Raw genomic sequence first — 18,004 nt, forward strand, 5'->3', positions numbered from 1 at the left:
CACTGCCCTTGGAGGAATGGAGGACAGAGGAGGCAGAGAGGAGAGCAGCCTTGAAAGTTGGGGAGGAAATGGGATGTGGCTTCAGTGTGGCTGGGTTGGGGGAGGGAGTTGGAGGGAGAAGAGAAAGGAAGAGGAAGAATGTCCTCATTTCACCAGCTGCTTCTGCCCGCACCTGTTCAGCGGAGGCCTGAGGAAGGTCACCAGTAAATGAAACACAGCCCCACCCAGTCTACAGGGGCCCCTTCCCACACCGTCGTGGGGCCCGGGTTAACTGACAGGAAAACTGTGAATGGGTTCAGGTGGCTGAAATGAGGGGCGAGGGGAAACAGCTGGTCTCCTCCGGGGGTAGAGCAACTGTCTTCTATCACCCCCAGGCTCTGAGTTTGGGGCAAGGGGTGGAAGGGTGGGGCAGGTGGGTACCAGGTCTGAGACTGCAGATCTCCCTCAGAAGCTGAATGGAACATCACTGCAGAGCAGGAAGTCTCCGTACAAGCAGGCCACGCCCCACTAGAGCAGGTTCCCTGGTGTGAAGCCCTACAACATTCCACAAAGGTCTTCAGTTACTCCATGAGCAATAACCTTCATTAAAAAACAAAATTGAGGGGCGTCGGGGTGGCTCAGTGGTTGAGTGTCTGCCTTTGGCTCAGGTCGTGATCCCAGGGCCCTGGGATTGAGTTCCGAATTGGGCTCCTAAGGGGGAGCCTGCTTCTCCCTCTGCGTATGTCTCTGTTTCTCTCAGAATAAATAAATAAAATCTTTAAAAAACAAAATTGACTTTATTTGTAGAGCAGTTTCAGGTTCACTTAGAAAAAGTGAGCTGTGAAAAGTGACAGGAAATTTTAAAAGTTTCCCCTTGGTCTGCCCCCCAGAGAAACACACAGTAGCAGTTATCCAAGCATTCAATTGGTCAATCAGTCAATCGATCATTTTATACACATCCCAGGAGGGTTTTTTTTTTTAATTAATTAATTAATTAATTTTTTTTATAGCTATTTTCATTTATTTATTTATGATAGTCACAAAGAGAGAGAGAGAGGCAGAGACACAGGCAGAGGGAGAAGCAGGCTCCATGCACCGGGAGCCTGACATGGGATTCGATCCTGGGTCTCCAGGATCATGCCCTGGGCCAAAGGCAGGCGCCAAACCGCTGCGCCACCCAGGGATCCCAAATTTATTTATTTATGATAGTCACACACACAGAGAGAGAGAGAGGCAGAGACATAGGCAGAGGGAGAAGCAGGCTCCATGCACCGGAAGCCCGACGTGGGATTCGATCCCGGGTCTCCAGGATCGCGCCCTGGGCCAAAGGCAGGCGCTAAACTGCTGCGCCACCCAGGGATCCCCCAGGACGGTTTTTGACAGCAATTCTCAAACTTATTAAGAATCACTAGGAAGAGGGTGCGCCTGGGTGGCTCAGTGGTTGAGTGTCTGCCTTCGGATTGAGTCGTGATCTTGGGGTCCTGGGATCGAGTCCCACATCGGGCTCCCCACGGGGGGCTTGCTTCTCCCTCTGCCTATGTCTCTGCCTCTGAGTGTCTCTCATGAATAAATAAATAAAATCTTAAAAAAAAAAAAGAATCACCAGGAAGTTTATTAACGAGGCAGGCTCTGGGTCTCCCAACCAGAGATTCTGATTCAGGAGGTCTGGAGGGAGACGCCGGTAATGTATTTTTTATTATTTTTTGACATACTCCACAGGCGATGTTGATATATTTGACACACTGGGCCCTATGATGAGAAGAATTGGTGTAGGGTAGAGGGCCAGAGGCTCTGGTGGGAAGTGAGGAAGTGGTGAACATAAAAACCTGAATACTCCTGCCCAACAAAAAAACAAAAGCCCCAATCCCATTCCCCAGCCCCCACCTTGAGAACTGATGACACAGCATATGGATCAATGTAAACTGAGGCAGTGGGCAATGATGGGTGTTCACAGGCCCTGAAAATGTCAGAGAGGACCAGACCATGAGAATGCTCATGGTACTGAGATCCATCCCTTCTAGAGCAACCAGAAAAGACTCAGAGTGAGGAGGAAATAAGCCAGGAACATGTCTGAGAATTTTTTGTTGTGAGGCTTGAGTAAATTAAAGTTTCTGTGCCTCCATTTCCTCACCTGTAAAATGGGGCTCACGATGGTCCTTCCTAGGTAACATTAAAAGAACACTATATGTAAAGAGTTTAGAGCAGTACCTGGTACTGCTCTGGTACATAATAAGCACTAGGTAAATGAAAGTTGTCACTGTTAGCACAAAGAAGGGCCCCAATTGGCAGAGAGGAGTGGAGAGGGCCAGAAGAAAGCCTTGCATCTAGGAGAATGCAAGCATCCTCTTGAGGATGATTAGTGTGGTTTGAACAGAGGGGTCATGGATAAGGATATGGAGGATTAGATTGGAAAGATGAGGCAGGGGTGTTGAATTATGGCCCCCAACATGATATGTTGAAGTTCTAACTCCTAGTATCTCAGAATGTTACCTTATTTGGAAATAGATTGTTGCAGATCTAATTAACATGAAGTCCTATGTGAGTAGGATAGGTCCTTAACCCAATATGACTGGTGTCTTTATAAGAAAAGACACAGAAGAAAATGGACACTTAAAGATAGAGGCAGATCAGAGTGACAGAGCTAAAAGTCAAGGAACACCTTGGGATACCGGAAGATAAAAGAAATAGGAAGGATCCTCTTCTAAAGACTTTGGAGGGACACAGTCTGCTGACACCTTCATTTTGGACTTCTGGTCTCCAGAACTGTGAAAGAGTACATTCCTGTTGTTTTAAGTCACTCAGTCTGTGGTCCTTTGTTATGGCTGCCCTAGGAAATGAATATTGGGGGTGTTTGCATTCCATGTGACAAGCAGCATGGAGCCACACTGTGGCATCTTCAACAGGGAAATTAGTCTTGATGAATAAACCAAAGAAACTTGGACTCATCAAAACCTGCTCCCAGTCTTGGCTCATTTTTTTTTAAAGCCTTTGCTTAAAAGTCCTTTGCCCAAGCGTCAAAAATGTTGGATGTCATGAAAAGACAAAGAAAAATTAAGGAGCCATTTTAGGCTAAAGGAAACCTACAGAGACATGATAACTGAATATAACCCATGATCTGGATCTTTGTTTTTTTTGTTTGTTTGTTTTTGTTTTGTTTTGTTTGGGCTATAAAGCATATACCATTAGGACAACTGCAATGTAAGAATGAGGTCTATAGATCCAAGCATCGTGTCAATGTTAATTTCCTGGGTTTTATCAATCTATTGGGGTTATGGAAGAGAAGACCTTATTTTAGGAGACACACCAAACTATTTAGAAGTGAAGGGATATAATGTCTGTAACATATTCAAATAATGTATATATATATGAATGTACATATATATGAATGATAGATTGATAAAGCAAATGTGATGAAATGTTAACATTGGGAAATCTGGGTGAAGACTATATGAGGATTTTTGCATAATTCTTGCAACTTTTCTCTATCTGAAATTGTCAAAAGGTGAAAGGAAAGAAGTCTGTCGACTAACCCCCTGAAGTCTCTAGAGTCTAAATCTGGACACTGAGCAAATGTGATCAGAGAAAGACTTCTGAGAACTTCTGATTTCTACATGTTGGGATTCTACTTATGCCTTTGGTGGTTATGGGCTATTAAAATGTGGTTAATTAATGTGGAATTCTCTACAATACAAGTTATTTGCAAAAATTACCTGGGACTGGAAGGAGCCATACATATGAAATCCGGCTTCTATCAGATTCATTATATCCTCATTAATATCCTGAGACAGGTGAATGCAGGCTCTTTTTAAACACATTTGGAAATAGAAATCTTATCCCCTCTCACAGCCCATTCCATTACTGGTCAGTTTTGACCATTAGACAATTTCTCAACCTACTGAGCTGGAACCTCCCTTCCTGACACAGGATAATATACAAGTTCCGGTGTGTCACTGTCCTTCAAGAATGTAAATGTAATATTCCAGGTCCAGCCTGACAAACAGAAGGCAGAGAGTGCTTGCTGGGTATTCTGTTCACATAGCGTCAAATGGAATTAGGCTTTTTCAAGACTGAATTACACAGTTGACTCATAATTAACTTAGACTCAACTCCAACCACAGTTTTCTCTTATGAACCACGGTTAACAGCTATTGGTTATCACCACCCAACATCACATTATGTATCTGAGTGTGCTCAGGGTCAGGCTCTACCTCTAAATGTAAATTTCATAAAGGCAGGGACTTCGTCTTGTTCTGACTCCCCAGCACCTACAAGTCCAGGCCCATTGTAGACATTCATTTTTTTTTAAGATTATTAATTTTAGAGGGGGAGAGTCCTAAGCAGATTCCACACTGAGTGCAGAGCCTGACAGGGGGCTTGATCTCACAACCCTAAGATCATGACTCAAGCCCAGCTGCCTACCACCCCACTCTGATCATAGGCATTCAATAAATATATGCTGAATAGGGATGCCTGGGTAGCTCAGTTGGTTAAGCATCTGCCTTCGGCTTGTATCACGATCCTAGAGTCCAGGATCAAGCCCCATGTTGGCTCCCTGCTCAGTGGGGAGTCTGCTTCTCCCCCTCCCTCTGCCCCTCCCTGCTTGTGTTCTCTCTCTCTCTCAAATGAATAAATAAAATCTTTAAAAAAAAAATATATATATATATATGGTGACTAAATGAATTCAGCATATCTATAAAATACAAACCATATATCATTTATCTTGTACTTGTATAATATTTTTTTAAAGATTTTATTTATTTATTCATGAGAGACACAGAGAGGGAGAGGCAGAGACACAGGCAGAGGGAGAAGCAGGCTCCATGCAGGGAGCTCGATGTGGGACTCAATCCCGGGACTCCAGGATCACGCCCCAGGGCCAAAGGCAGGCGCCAAACCGCTGAGCCACCCAGGGATCCCTCATTTGTATTTTCTCCTTCATATTTTCCAAAGTTTCTACAATAAGCAAGTATTTCTTGTATAGGAAGAAGAATTCCAATATATGAATATTTATTGTCCTTGCTGTTATACTACTATCTCGACTACATACATCCTCATCAAGGCAGTGAGAACACAGATGACACCTTCCTAAAATTGACCTTGTCCTCAGAAAGTTTCCATTCTAGGAGTACCCAGGTGGCTCAGCTGGTTAGGCATTTGCATCAGCTTGGGTTGTGATCTCGAGGTTCTGGGACTGAGCCCAGCATCCCTGCATCAGGCTCCACACTCAGCAGGGAGTCTGCTTCTCCCTCTGCCCCTCCCCCTACTTGTGCGCACATTTTCAAATAAAAAAGAGAAAATCTTTTTTTTTTTAAGAGAAAATCTTAAAAACAAAAGTTTCCACTCTAGTTAATATCAATAACAAATACATACACACATTCACTTTAATCCTAAAACAACTCTGTGAGGAAGTCACCATGATCACCTTTATATTATAGATGAAGAAACAGGCTCAAGGAGGTAAAACTACCTTGTTCAAGGTCACTTATCTGAGCCAGGTCACAGATCTGAGCCTGGATTTTAATGCAGGCACTACCAGAATGGACACTCTCAATCACTCCACCATGCTCTAGAAACTCAAACTAGCAGCTTCCCAGGGATGATGACACAGAATGAGTAGGGGTGAGGGCTATGATGAGAAAGATGCCTGATACACAGTACTTCATTCCATTCTCGAAACTACACTGGGAAAGACATGTTCTTTTTTTTTTTTTTAAGATTTTTATTTATTCATGAGAGAGAGAGAGAGAAGCAGAGACATGGGAAGAGGGAGAAGCAGGCTCCATGCAGGGAGCCTGATGTGGGACTGGATCCCGGGACACCAGGATCATGCCCTGGGGCGAAGGCAGGTGCTAAACCGCTGAGCCACCCAGGGATCCCCATGTTCTTTTCATCTCCCTGCTATAAATGAGGAAAGTGAGACTCAGACAGGTGCTTGGACCTCTGCTGTGATGCTTTAGGCTTACTAAACCCTTTGCCCTCCAGTTTTTTCTGCTACAACCATGGTGATAATAATAGTTGTTACCTCACTGACTGTTGGAAAGTGAGAAAACAATAGATTCAAATAGAACAACAGATTCAAAACTCTTATCATCGTGCCTAGCATACGTTAAATGCTTAGAAAATATTAGTTACTGCTAGTATGATTCTTTTTTTAAAGATTTTCTCCATTTATTTATTCATAGGAGACAGAGAGAGAGGCAGAGACATAGGCAGAGGGAGAAGTAGGCTCTCTGCGGGGAGCTGGATGTGGGACTGGGACTCCAGGACCCAGGGATCACGCCCTGAGCCAAAAGCAGATGCTCAGCCACTGAGCCACCCAGGCATCTCTAGTATGATTTTTGATTCCAGAGTTCACACTCTTTCAACTGCAAAAGGCTGACCTGCTAAGTGAACAAAGGAGACAGATTAATTCTAAGTGATGCCATCAGGACATTTTTGATGAATGAATGGACTCACAGGGGAGGTGCCATCCGAAGGAGCCTTTCACTAGGTGGAGGGGGGTGGGGGCATGCCTTGAAGCACAAAAGGGCCCGTCTGGGCTCTCTCCTGCTCTGCGGCCTGCTCCTCTCCAGCAGCTCTCGGCCTCCGGCCTCCGTTCCCCACCAAGGCCTTCCGGTTCTCCCGCCCCCTCTGCCCTGCCCCCTCTGCCCTGGGTGCCTTGTCTCAGCTGTTTCCTTAATCAGGGCCCCACAGCTCCGTAGCAGGGGGTGGGAGCCCCTGCCCCTGGGATGGCCCCTGATAAACAGCTGGAGCCCTAGGTCGCTGAATGTGTCATCTCCAAAGGAAAAGCAGAAACAAACCACCAGAGCCAGGGCTGGGTTGGGGTGGGGGTGGGGGGCAGTGTTGGTAAGTCCCATTGCACCAGGGGCCCCTCCATTCTGTCCCAGCCTCTACATTTGGGGGCTCCTGCTCCTTCTTCAAGATTCGAGGTAACAGTGTCTTCTCCCCACAAAGCCTTCCTTGACTGAGCCCTTGCCCCCCTACCCCCTTGCAAGCTTCCATTGCATGCAGCACAGCATCCACCCCTGCTGTTTATTACATTAAGTGGAAACTGCCAGCCTTTGGGGGCTCAACCAGCCTGGGAGTTCTAGAAGGAAAGCATTTTGTCTCATGGGCATAGCCCATGGCTTAGGAAACACTGTGAAAATCCTGCCAACAATTAAGTAAAATACAGGAGAATGATTACGCAGGCATTGAAAAAGAAATGTATTGACAGAAAAGTCTTTTTGGTAAAATGTTATGTAGGTAGAAGTGAAAGCCGAGGGATTTTTTAATTTTTAAAAAATAATAGGGGATCCCTGGGTGGCTCAGTGGTTTAGCGCCTGCCTTCGGCCCAGGGTGTGATCCTGGAGTCCTGAGATCAAGTCCCACATCGGGCTCCCAGCATGGAGCCTGCTTCTCCCTCTGCCTGTGTCTCTGCCTCTGTGTGTGTGTCTCTCTCTCATGAATAAATCAATAAAATCTTTAAAAAAATTTTTTTTAAATAATAGTTACCATTTTATATTTTAGCTGTAAGATGTTCATTTGAGGGGCAAGTTTCAAAGTTTCATTTGACTTTAGAGATCTAAGGATAATGCATTTTTCCTTTAGTTTTATATCTGCAAAGCAAAACAAAAAAGGTATCTCTCACTACTTTTAAAAACATTTTAACTGGAGGGGTACCTGGGTGGCTCATTTGGTTAGGTGTCTGACTTCAGCTCAGGCCATGATCTTGGAATCCTGGGATGGAGCCCACCTGGGGCTTCACAGTTAGCAAGGAGTCTGTTTTTCCTCTGCCTCCCCCACCCCATTTGTGTGCGCTCTCTCTCTTTCTCAAAGAAATAAAATCTTAAAAAACATATTTTAACTAAGGCACCTAGGTGGCTCAGCAGTTGAGTGTTTGCCTTTGGCTCAGGTCGCGATCAAGTCCTACATCGGGCTCCCGCAGGGAGTCTGCTTCTCCCTCTGCCTGTGTCTCTGCCTTTCTCTCTGTGTCTCTCATGAATAAATAAATAAAATCTTAAATAAAATAAAATGTACAGTCCAGATTTTCAGGCAAAGGACTCCAGATTTCTAGGTAGTTGTTAAACTACAGTATAACTGGATTATGTGTTACTGGTATAAATTTGTTTTGTAGAATGTCAGATATTTAAGTATATTTACATAGTATAAAAAAATGTTATGTAAAAAAAAGAGAAATGCAACACTGGGCATGCAAAATGGCCCTAATTTTGTAAAAATAAAAATGATTACACATAAACAACATTCTATGGCCTGGTTTTAAAAGAATACACCTATGAGTGTGCATGCACAGAAAAAATTATTTCAGGACACACACCATCTCCTAACACTGGTTTTCCATGGGGGGAAAATTTAGAGAGTGGGGTGGAATTTGCACCTTTACTTCTTCTTCTTCCTGTCTATAATGTGTTTTTAAAATAAGTGTAAGAATTAAATATAAAAGTTACCTATTTAATGAGCTGTTTACATAACTGCATGACAATTATGGGAAGGAAACACACAGAACGTAAAAACCAGCTGTCTTCGAGCAGCAAAAACTAGAAACAATTTTTCTAACTTTTCCAGTTTTCTCTATTGTCCAACTTTCCTATATTGAGCAAGTATTCATTTTAACATTGTTTCAAAACTTTAATTAATTAATTGATTTATTCATTCATTCATTTATTAAGACCCTGTCCACAGATGTGGATGGATCAAGCCTCTATCCACAGTGCCCTCTCCAGATCTGGATGCCTGAGAGGTGGTGGGAGACTGGAGCAAAAATTACTGGCTCTGGTCAAGAGGATCGTGGCTTCTGGCCACACGCTGACCTCTGCCTTCCTCTGCCCCCAACTACACCCATTTACCTCCAAAGACTGCCCAGCTCTCCCGGAATCCTCCCCTCACCTCCAGCCTTCCTGACTGGCCCTTGCTTCAGAATGCCCACAGCATAGTGTCTGTATTCCAAGACTTCATACTTGCAGTCTTCTATCCTGTTTCCCCCACTCATTTGTTGGACTCGCATTTATGGAGAGAGTATCAGCAGTGACAGGCACTGCTGGAGAACAAGCATGGGAGCCCAAAGGTGTCCGGCAGAGAACGGTCATCCTTCATACAGGCTGAGTGGAAGAGGGTGGAAGAAGGCGACAAAAAAGCAGAGCTTGTCCTCTAGAAAGGACTAGAAGCTGCACCCACATATAACATCCACTAGGACAAGCTACCCAGGAGGTGGGCTTTGTGGGCAGGAGCGGCCAAGTGGATTTTTTTAAAGATTTTATGGATTTTTTCATGAGAGACACAGAGAGAGAGAGAAAGGCAGAGACATAGGCAGAGGAAGAAGCAGGCTTCCTGTAGGGAGGCCGATTTGGGACTTGATCTCAGGACCCTGGGATCATGCCCTGAGCCAAAGGCAGATGCTCAACCACACTGAGCCACCCAGCGGTCCCAGGCAAGTGGATTTAAACTGAGTCTTGAAGAATGGCTACATTTGGACAGACAGGGTGGACAGGAGGAGGCTAAGGGGTATTTCAGGAAGGAAGGGCAGCAAGAGCAAAGTGATAAAAGCAGGAGCACCACAGGAAGGGTCAGGTACTCTTAGTGGCAGGAACTGGGTTATAAAGGTTGATCGTGGGTCAAGGGGCTAGAAAGGTGGATTGAGCCCAGATGCTAAGAGAACTAGAGCACCATGATAGGTTGAACCTGATTTCACAGACCCTGGGAAGCCTCTGCTGGTCTTTTTTTAAAAAGTTTATTTATTTATTTGAAAGAGAGAGTGCATAAGTGGGGGGGTGGGGGGTGGGGGGCGCAGAGGGAGAAGGAAAAGCAGACACCCTGCTGAGCAGGGAGCCAGACTCAGGGCTCCATCCCAGGACCCCAAGATCATGACCTGAGCCAAAGGCACACTGAGCCACCAAGGTGCCCCTCTCTGCTGCTGGTCTTTGAGCAATGGTGCTGTGGAAATGCACAGTGATCCAGGTGGGGGCTCCTGAAGGTCTAGCACAGGCAGGCGGCCACAGGATTAGGGAAGCGGCCCAGGGAGGAAACAGCAAACCTTGTTCCCAGGTGTGCAGTGCATCCTTAAAGGAAGAAACTCACTTGCACTGAGCGTTGACCATGAGCATGTCATTATTCTACCAACTTCAATCCTCCAAACAGTCCTGTGAGATGAGATCATGTGATCCCAGTTTAACGTGCCCGTGGTCACCTTGCTCATAAGCAGCCCGAGCCATTGGAATACCTAAGCCAAAGCACCCTTTCTCCATCTCATTTTCTTTTATAGGTATCTTTTATAGTCACCAGCAACTAGCACTGTATGGTTCAGTACACACTAGAATGAGTGGGTGAAGAAATGAAGGAACAAATGATCGGATCCCAGGGTGGCAAAGAAAGCTTCTGGGCACATATAAAAAGGGTGGAGGTGGGGAAGAGTAAATGGAAAATAAAACAATCGTTTTGTTACCACTTCCTCTGGGGCTGGGTCTCGGTTTTTAACAGCGTGCAGCAGGCACATACAGTCTGGCACACGCGCACACACACAGACACACAAAGAGCTATTTATTTACTTCCTTTGTGAGGGGTAAATAAAGATCAGGTCAAAACAGGCCCCCCCAAACTGCCAGGGGGTCTTCCCCAGGTGTTGATGCAGCACTTGGCTGAGAAAAGTCACAGGTGGCCGCCTGTACGCATGTGTGGGCCTCACTCACCAGTGAGGCCTCACGTGCAGTGGGGAAGTAGGAGAGGGGGTGGGGGAAGAAGTGCTTTCTCTCTCCTCCTCCAGTGCAGGCCAGGGCAGCCAAAGGCACCCACCTGCCCAAAAGAGTCAACGATGGTACAGCATGGATGCTGGCCGAGAGCTGGTGCAGGGTGTGGGCACAGGCGATGGATCCTCAAGGGGCTGAACATTGCAGAGAGTGGCTGACTGCTGGGCAGCGGGTACACACCCACTCATGTGGAGGTACAGTCGATCCTCATTATTCATGAATTTTGCGTTCGCGTATTTGCCTACTCACTAAAATGTATTTGTAGCTCCCAAATCGATACTCATGTCGCTTTTACGGCCATTTGCAGATATGCACAGAGCCATGAAAAATTTGGGTCACCTGACACTCATGCTCTTAGCTGAGGTCACACAAAGCACCCTCTGCCTTCTTGTTTCAGCTCCCATGCTGTAAAAAGGTATTCTTCACAGTCTATTGAGGCTACCTTGTCTACATTTTTTTGCCCTCTTGTTGGTTTTACTGTTGAAAATGGCTCCCCAGGCTTCAAGCTGATGTATGATCTAAAGATTCTTAGCACAAGAAGGCTGTGATGTGTCACAGAAAACACGTGTGTTGGATCAACTTTGTTCAGACATGCGTTATAGTACCACTGGCCAGGAGTTCAATGTTAATGAATCAGCAATATATTTTAAGTAAGTTGTCTTTAAACAGAAACACACATAAAACAAGGTATTATATCAACCGGTTGATGAAAACATTGTGATCAGAGGCTCAAAGGAACCTAACCCTGTATTCTCCTAGGAGCGATGGCTCAGTATTCACTAAATCAGTGTTCACAGCAACTTTATAGAACTTGAATAATGAGAATCACCGTGAGTAATGAGAATCGACATTTCAATACTATAATAATTGGGCAACCTTATTTTTGGGTTCCTGTAGGTGCCAGTTGATATCTTCTCTATCTACCACCTACCATCTACGAACACCTGTTAAGTACAAAATCCTACACTAAAAGCCAAAAATATGGAATGTGGACAGGGCCACTGCCCTCTCAGTGACCACAGAGATAAGGGCCTATGACTCAGAGGGTTTTATTTAATTGGCCTACGTCCCTGGGTTTATTTGTTTTTAAAAATATTTTATTTATTTATTTGAGAGAGAGAGTGCACTTGCACATGCACACAAGTTGGAGGAAGGGCGGAGGGATAGGGAGAGAGAGAATCTTAGGTAGACTCTGTGTTGGGTGTGGAGCCCATTGCAGGACTCGATCCAGCGACCCTCAGATCATTACCTGAGCCAAAATCAAGAGTTGGATGTTTAACTGACTAAGCCACCCAGGCACCCTGCAGATCCCTGGGTTTATATACCAGTGGGACCTGGAACCTGAAATTTCTGTCAATGTTTTCATCATAATGACAAACACCTGGATCATAATAATAGCTGAACACTTGCTATGTGTTGGGCACTGTTCTACCGACTGAGACAGCCGGTGCCCCATCAGGCGCTGTTCTAAGTACTATGTGTACAGCAAGCCTCCTAAGGACTCTGTGAGGAAGGTACTAGTGTTATCCTCATCTCACAGACAGAGACACTGAGGCACAGTAGAGAGTTAAAAACTCATCCGGGCTACACAGTTGCTGGGTGGTACAGACAGAGTGGTTTACACCACTGCCAGTGACAAGAAAAGCAAGACGATAGACTGCGTCCTGTGAGGATCTCAGCCCTCCCCCGATGAAGGGGACTCTGATGGGTCCCTCTCCTCTGCCATGCCACTGGCATTGTTCAGTAGCAAGAGAGTAAGCAGTGACCCTGGGAGGCCACTCAGTTTCCAGACAGGAGCAAGCAGGGCCTGAACTAGGCCAGGACTCGGGGAACAAAAGGTTGGAGGAGGGGACCAGAGAAGAGATCTCCCTGAGGCTCAGATGAGAAGTCACAAAGCTCACCATCTGAGAAAACGCAGATTCCACACCGGTATGTGAGAGAGAAGTGAAACCGCAACTCCAATGCTGCTCACCCCCTCCCCACCGGCACTCCACCCCCTGCCCCAGTCCACAGCGCGCCCTGCTGCCCCAAGATGGCAGGCATCTGCTCCAAGGCCAAGGCCTGCCCCATGCTTCCATGGGCTCCCATTGGACCTTCTGAGCTCTGAGCCACAAAGATGGCTCTCTTAGAGCTGTGATAGCCTAGTCTGTCCTCAGTGGGGGCCAGGGAAAATTGAGGGCTTAAAAGCTCCATGAGGTAAGGAACTGTGTTTGCCTTGTTCTTTTCTCTCTTGCCCACACTGAGTACAGTGCCTGGTGCATCCATGGTAGGTGCTCAATAAACAGACACTGAATGGGTGGGTGGGTGGATGAACGAGTACCGGACCCAGGAGACTGCCTGCTGGCATCAAGCCACCAGGAGATTCATATGATTTTTGACAAAGCTTGACCTCCTGTTCCAACTTTGCTCACTTTCCATCTGTCGCTGAGACTGAGGCTGGCCCTGAGCGCGCTGGAACTGTGTGTGTCTCTTACCCTCTCAATGTCTCCACTTCCTGATGCTCGAGATAATTATTACCTCACTGAGGTATGAGGATATGACCCTCCTCTACCCCTTCTGAGAACAGAAGGGCCCCCCATAGGGAGGAATATGGTGCTCTTCACCCTGACCCTACAGTGCTAATGGGACAAGGGCTCCGTAATGACTTCCAAGGGGCTTTTGGTCAGGTCGACAGAGACTCGAATCCTCTACCTTTGATCAGAGATGAGATGGTCCAGGACACAGCACAGTAGCCAAGAAGGTGCCAGCCCCTCTGCCTTGCGCCTCACCCAGAAAGAAGTCCATCTGCAAACATTTCTCTTAGAGGTTCCCCACAGAAAGCCATCCTCACCATGTGACGTCAGCTCTCTTGATCCCTGCCCTTCTCAATCTACTGACAAACGTTGTTAATTGCCACACTCCTTCCCAGAATCCAGTTCCCATCCTGTACATTTCACACTAGAATCCCTGGTATATATGATTCCCAAACTCTCTTGCAGCTCAGTGTGGTGGGTGACCAACTTTTGGCTACAAGGATAGGTGACCTGTCAGTTTTAGGTCATGTCCTGAAAAGGACAGCAGTACCTCTCCTTTGCCCTCTCTCCCCACCAGCAAGGTCTTAGATCCTGGCCCCAGGAGATACGGTGGTGATCTGTCTTCAACATCCCGGGGTCTGGAGAAGCAACATCATGGAAAGAGCTTGGATCCTCAACACTGACAAGAGTTCAGATCACCCACCCAGACTTGCATGTGAGAAATTTCCATTTTATTTAAGCTCCCGATTTTAGGGAGGAGGAAATCTGTTACAGCACTCTAGTGCCTACCTCCCTGCCAATGCCTATCCCAGTCCATTCCTCGGTGCCAGGATTCAGATGGGTACAAGGTGTGCGACGGGCCTTCCTCCTCATGCATTCAGCCCCAATCACCTAACTCCATGAGGTCTGCTTTCCCAAGTGCCAGAGAGGGCCTTCCAGGTAGATGAGACACCCCAGACCCTGACTCAGTTAATATAAAATGGAGGCAGCAGGTGAATGTCTCCCTCCCTCAGAATATACAATGTCTTCTTCCCTCAAACTGACCACTTCTCAAACTATTTATTGACTTTGCTAGAAAAGGCTCTTCCACACTCAGGGAACCGCCATACCTGGTCAGACCAATCCCGTCCTACGACGAAGATGGTGAGGAAGAGCTGGATATTGCTGGGGCTTTGGATCTGAGCCCAAGTGTCCTCTTTCCCACTTATCAGCCCTGTAACCCTAGACAATCTCTCCGCCTCTCTAGGCCTTGGTGGGAGAATAATCACTGTTTACAGGTTTGTGGAGGGAATTCAAGGTCATATACCTCTCAAGTCCCTGGTGGCACACCTGGCACATCGTAGGTGCTCACTAAGCTGTCGCTGTTATCATGGAAGTGAGCATGGGTATATTGAGGACAGAGGCGGAGGAGAGCCCTGACCCACCTCCCCCGTGAAGGGTGGCAGGGAAAAGGAAGGGGGAGAAAGCAGGGCTGAGCAGGGAGACAGCGGAGGGCACAGCTGTGCTGTCTATCAGCTGCCTCCAGCCTACACAATCCCTGTGCCCATCTCACCCGTCCCCACCCACACTTCTGCCTGGGTTGGCCACCCTCACCGCCGCTACCATTGTCCCCACACTGTCAGCTGCTGTTTCTTGCCTCATTTTCCTTCCTGCCCCTGATAGGGCAAAAAAGGGGATGGGAAGCAGCTGCCTTGCCCAGCAACCTCCCTACCCTATAGGCTGGGACGGCCGGCGGCGGGTGGTTCAGAGCCCAGGCTTTACTGACAGACAGGCTGGGTTCCTTCCCCCGCTCTGGTCCTTAAGAGCTGGTGACCTCAGCAAGTTATGAGGCTTGTCTAATCCCTCAATTTCCTTGTCTGCACAATAGGGATAATCCGGCTGCTGAGAGGAAGGCATGAGACCACGCATGGTGAGCACTTGGCAACGTGCCTGGCAGGCAGCAAGTGGCTGATATGTCAGCTCCGATCGGGGCTGGCTTCGTGGGCATGTGGCCTATGCAGTCACACGGAGCCCCATGCTCGGAAGGGCCCCCGCTTGGTTCAATGCTCTATGTCACCATCCTCAAAGTCTAAATACTTTTTTTTTTTAAAGATTTTATTTATTTATTCATGAGAGACACACACACACACACAGAGGCAGAGACACAGGTAGAGGGAGAAGCAGGCTCCACGCAGGGAGCCCAATGCAGGACTCGATCCCAGTACCCTGGGATTGAGCTCTGAGCTGAAGGCAGATGCTCAACTGCTGAGTCACCCAGGTGCCCCTAAATACTTTTTTTAAAGTAAGCTCTATGCTCTATGTGGGGCTCAAACTCACGGCCCCAAGATCAAGTCGCATGCTCTACCAACTGAGCCAGTCAGTCGCTCCAAAACTCTTAAGAATTTTTGAACAAGGGGCTCTGCTAATTATGTAGTCAGTTCTGGCTATTACAGCATGTACTTAGAGTCTGCTGGCTGTGAAAGCAGGGAGGGGCTCAGCAGTCTGCAGGAGATGTGGGGGCACTGGAGGGCCCTGGGGACCCAGGAGAGACATTGAAGCACAGTGATGAACAACCCTGCCAGGTCGCCAGCAGTTAGTGTGAGGGGTAGTGAGGCTCCCGTACACTCTCGCTGGGTGCTGGGGCAGATGAGAGTGCCCTCTCCTCAGACAGCCAGGCCAACAGGCGGCCTCTGGAGCCCACCATTACCTTCCTCTTGCCACCATCCCCCCACCAAGGGTGAAGATGCCCAACATACCTCAGTGCCAACACCCGCCCATGTCCCTGGCTTTGATACGCTATATGCCCAGGTCATGATCAAACTCAGGAGCACGGGAGTTATGTCCAGAATCTCTACATGTGTGGGCTGTAAAAGTCCTATGTGATGGGAACCAGTGCTGCCCTGAAGCCCCTCAGTGTCTGGGTCCGGCTGAGTCCTGCTGTTCAGGCAGGGACTGGTACGGGAGTGACATAAAGGAATGTGTTAATTACTACTCTAGGTGGCCCAGCCCCAGGAAATAGAAAATATCTGCTCCTTCTATCTTCTTGATTTAAAATCCCAGGCTGGCATGTTTGGAAAGTAGTCTGGGGTGTCTGAGGCAGGGACTTGCAACTCTCAAGAGACATGGGGGCTCCTGAGAGCTGGGGGCTCCCCTAACATGATGCTAAGAAATGACCTCCTGGAGCTGCCATAACCCACGTAAGGGAGGCACATCTTATACCTGCTGACCATCTCCCCTTCTGGATCTGAGACCCCAGAGGGCGGGACCCAGCACAGTGAGGGCTGACCAGATGTTTGCAGACCTGGCCATTAGGACCACTGCACACCCTCCTCCCCATCCACCCCACATGGCCCCAGATCCTGCCTCAGCTTCCCCAGGCTCACCACCACAGCCCAGCTCTCTTCTGTTCCTGGGTCCACGTGTGAGTCTGAGGGTGGCCGAGTCTGGCAGGTGGGGCTGGGCCCTGGATGAGGCCCCTCTGCATCCGCCTCCGGCCACCTGTCCTGAATACTCACTCCCTTCCAGACAGCTGGAGAACAGCTTCTGGTAGGGGGGTGCGGGTGTGGGAAGGTTCTAAGGGAGCTAAGCCAAGGCTGAGGGGAGGCCCTTCTAGCTGATGGGGATGCTGAGTGTGCACTCATGGGGGTGGGGTGGGGGAAGGCACTTGGGAGAAGTGGGAATTGGGGGTGGGATCAGAGAATGGAATGTGGAGTTCATTCTCCTGGGGGCACAGCTGTTGCATATTCCTTATCTTAGGGCTCAATCCAGACTCCACCTCCTTCGCTGTTGCTGAGCTGGGGAAGGCAGATCTTGTGGGATACAGTCCTGCTCCCTGTGCTCACTACCTTAGGTTCCCACTGCTCCAAGCTGCTCAGATGGACAAGGAAAAATCAGGCCCCCCCAAGGAAATGCCAGCCCCACACTTCACTCTGTGCCCATCCACGGGTAACTGGAGCTTGAAAATGTGTCATCTAACGTTAAGATCCTCCCACAACTGCCATGACGACTTGAGTTAGCCACCCCAGAGTTGCCTCGGTATTTCAGTATTACTGGTGCCACAGGACTCAAAGGGTCAGCAGATAAGGCTGCTTTAGTCAGAACATGAGGCAGCGGTCATTCCCCAGGCCTCACCAGGATCTCCCCTGGGTTGTCACACCATATTCCTCATGCCAACTCTATACTTGGCATCTACTGGCTCCAAGGAGATACTACAAGAATAAGACTGATTTTTTAAAAGAGATTTTATTTATTAATTTGAGAGAGAGAGAGAGAGAGAGAACGTGCAGAAGCAGGGGGAAGAGGGAGAAACAGGCTCTTCACAGAGCCTGATTCGGGGCTTGATCCCAGGCCCCAGGGGTCATGACCTGAGCCAAAGGCAGACGCTTAACCAACTGAGCCACCCAAGAGCCCAATAAGACTGATTTTCTATATACTTATGGAAATACGACTCATGACCATAACATTGTTCATGTTATTACAGAACCAGAACATTTGGAAAAAAGGGGGAAAGTAGGGGGAAAAAAAACACACACAGTTCTACTGCCCCTAAAAACTACCAGTGCTAACACTTTAGTATATTTTCTTCCAGTCTCTTCTGTGTGTGTGTGTAAAATATATAGTTGCGATATATCATATGTAGAATTTTACATCCTGTTATCCTCCACATTACTGTATAAGTTTTCGTGGTATTACATATTTTTGCAATTGACTTTTTTTAAAAAAGATTTATTTATTTTAGAGAGAGAGAGTATGTGCGTGCACACATGGAGAGAAGCAGAGGGAGAATGAGAGAAA

The 18,004-nt window shown here is 47.5% G+C and overlaps 1 protein-coding gene and 1 long non-coding RNA gene across 4 annotated transcripts in view; one reads left to right on the plus strand and one right to left on the minus strand.

Annotated features, from left to right (window-relative positions):
- The window catches only part of CCND3 (cyclin D3), a 94,608-nt gene that overhangs the window by 63,450 nt on the left and 13,154 nt on the right, over nt 1–18,004 (minus strand). The window contains exon 2 of one of the 3 annotated variants that reach the window (XM_038554049.1): nt 421–534. The exons of the other annotated variants lie outside the window; for them this stretch is intronic. The gene's annotated coding sequence lies outside the window, so the exon portion shown is untranslated. The remainder of the gene's footprint in view (nt 1–420; nt 535–18,004) is intronic. 3 annotated transcript variants of the gene reach the window in all.
- On the plus strand, nt 12,178–18,000 carry LOC111098259. Its single transcript, XR_005367699.1, has 4 exons — nt 12,178–12,647; nt 13,809–13,946; nt 15,099–15,140; nt 17,949–18,000. It is a non-coding gene; the product is annotated as an uncharacterized LOC111098259 (long non-coding RNA).

This window comes from Canis lupus, chromosome 12 (genome assembly GCF_011100685.1).
Source record: "Canis lupus familiaris isolate Mischka breed German Shepherd chromosome 12, alternate assembly UU_Cfam_GSD_1.0, whole genome shotgun sequence".
NCBI classification, from domain to species: domain Eukaryota; kingdom Metazoa; phylum Chordata; class Mammalia; order Carnivora; family Canidae; genus Canis; species Canis lupus.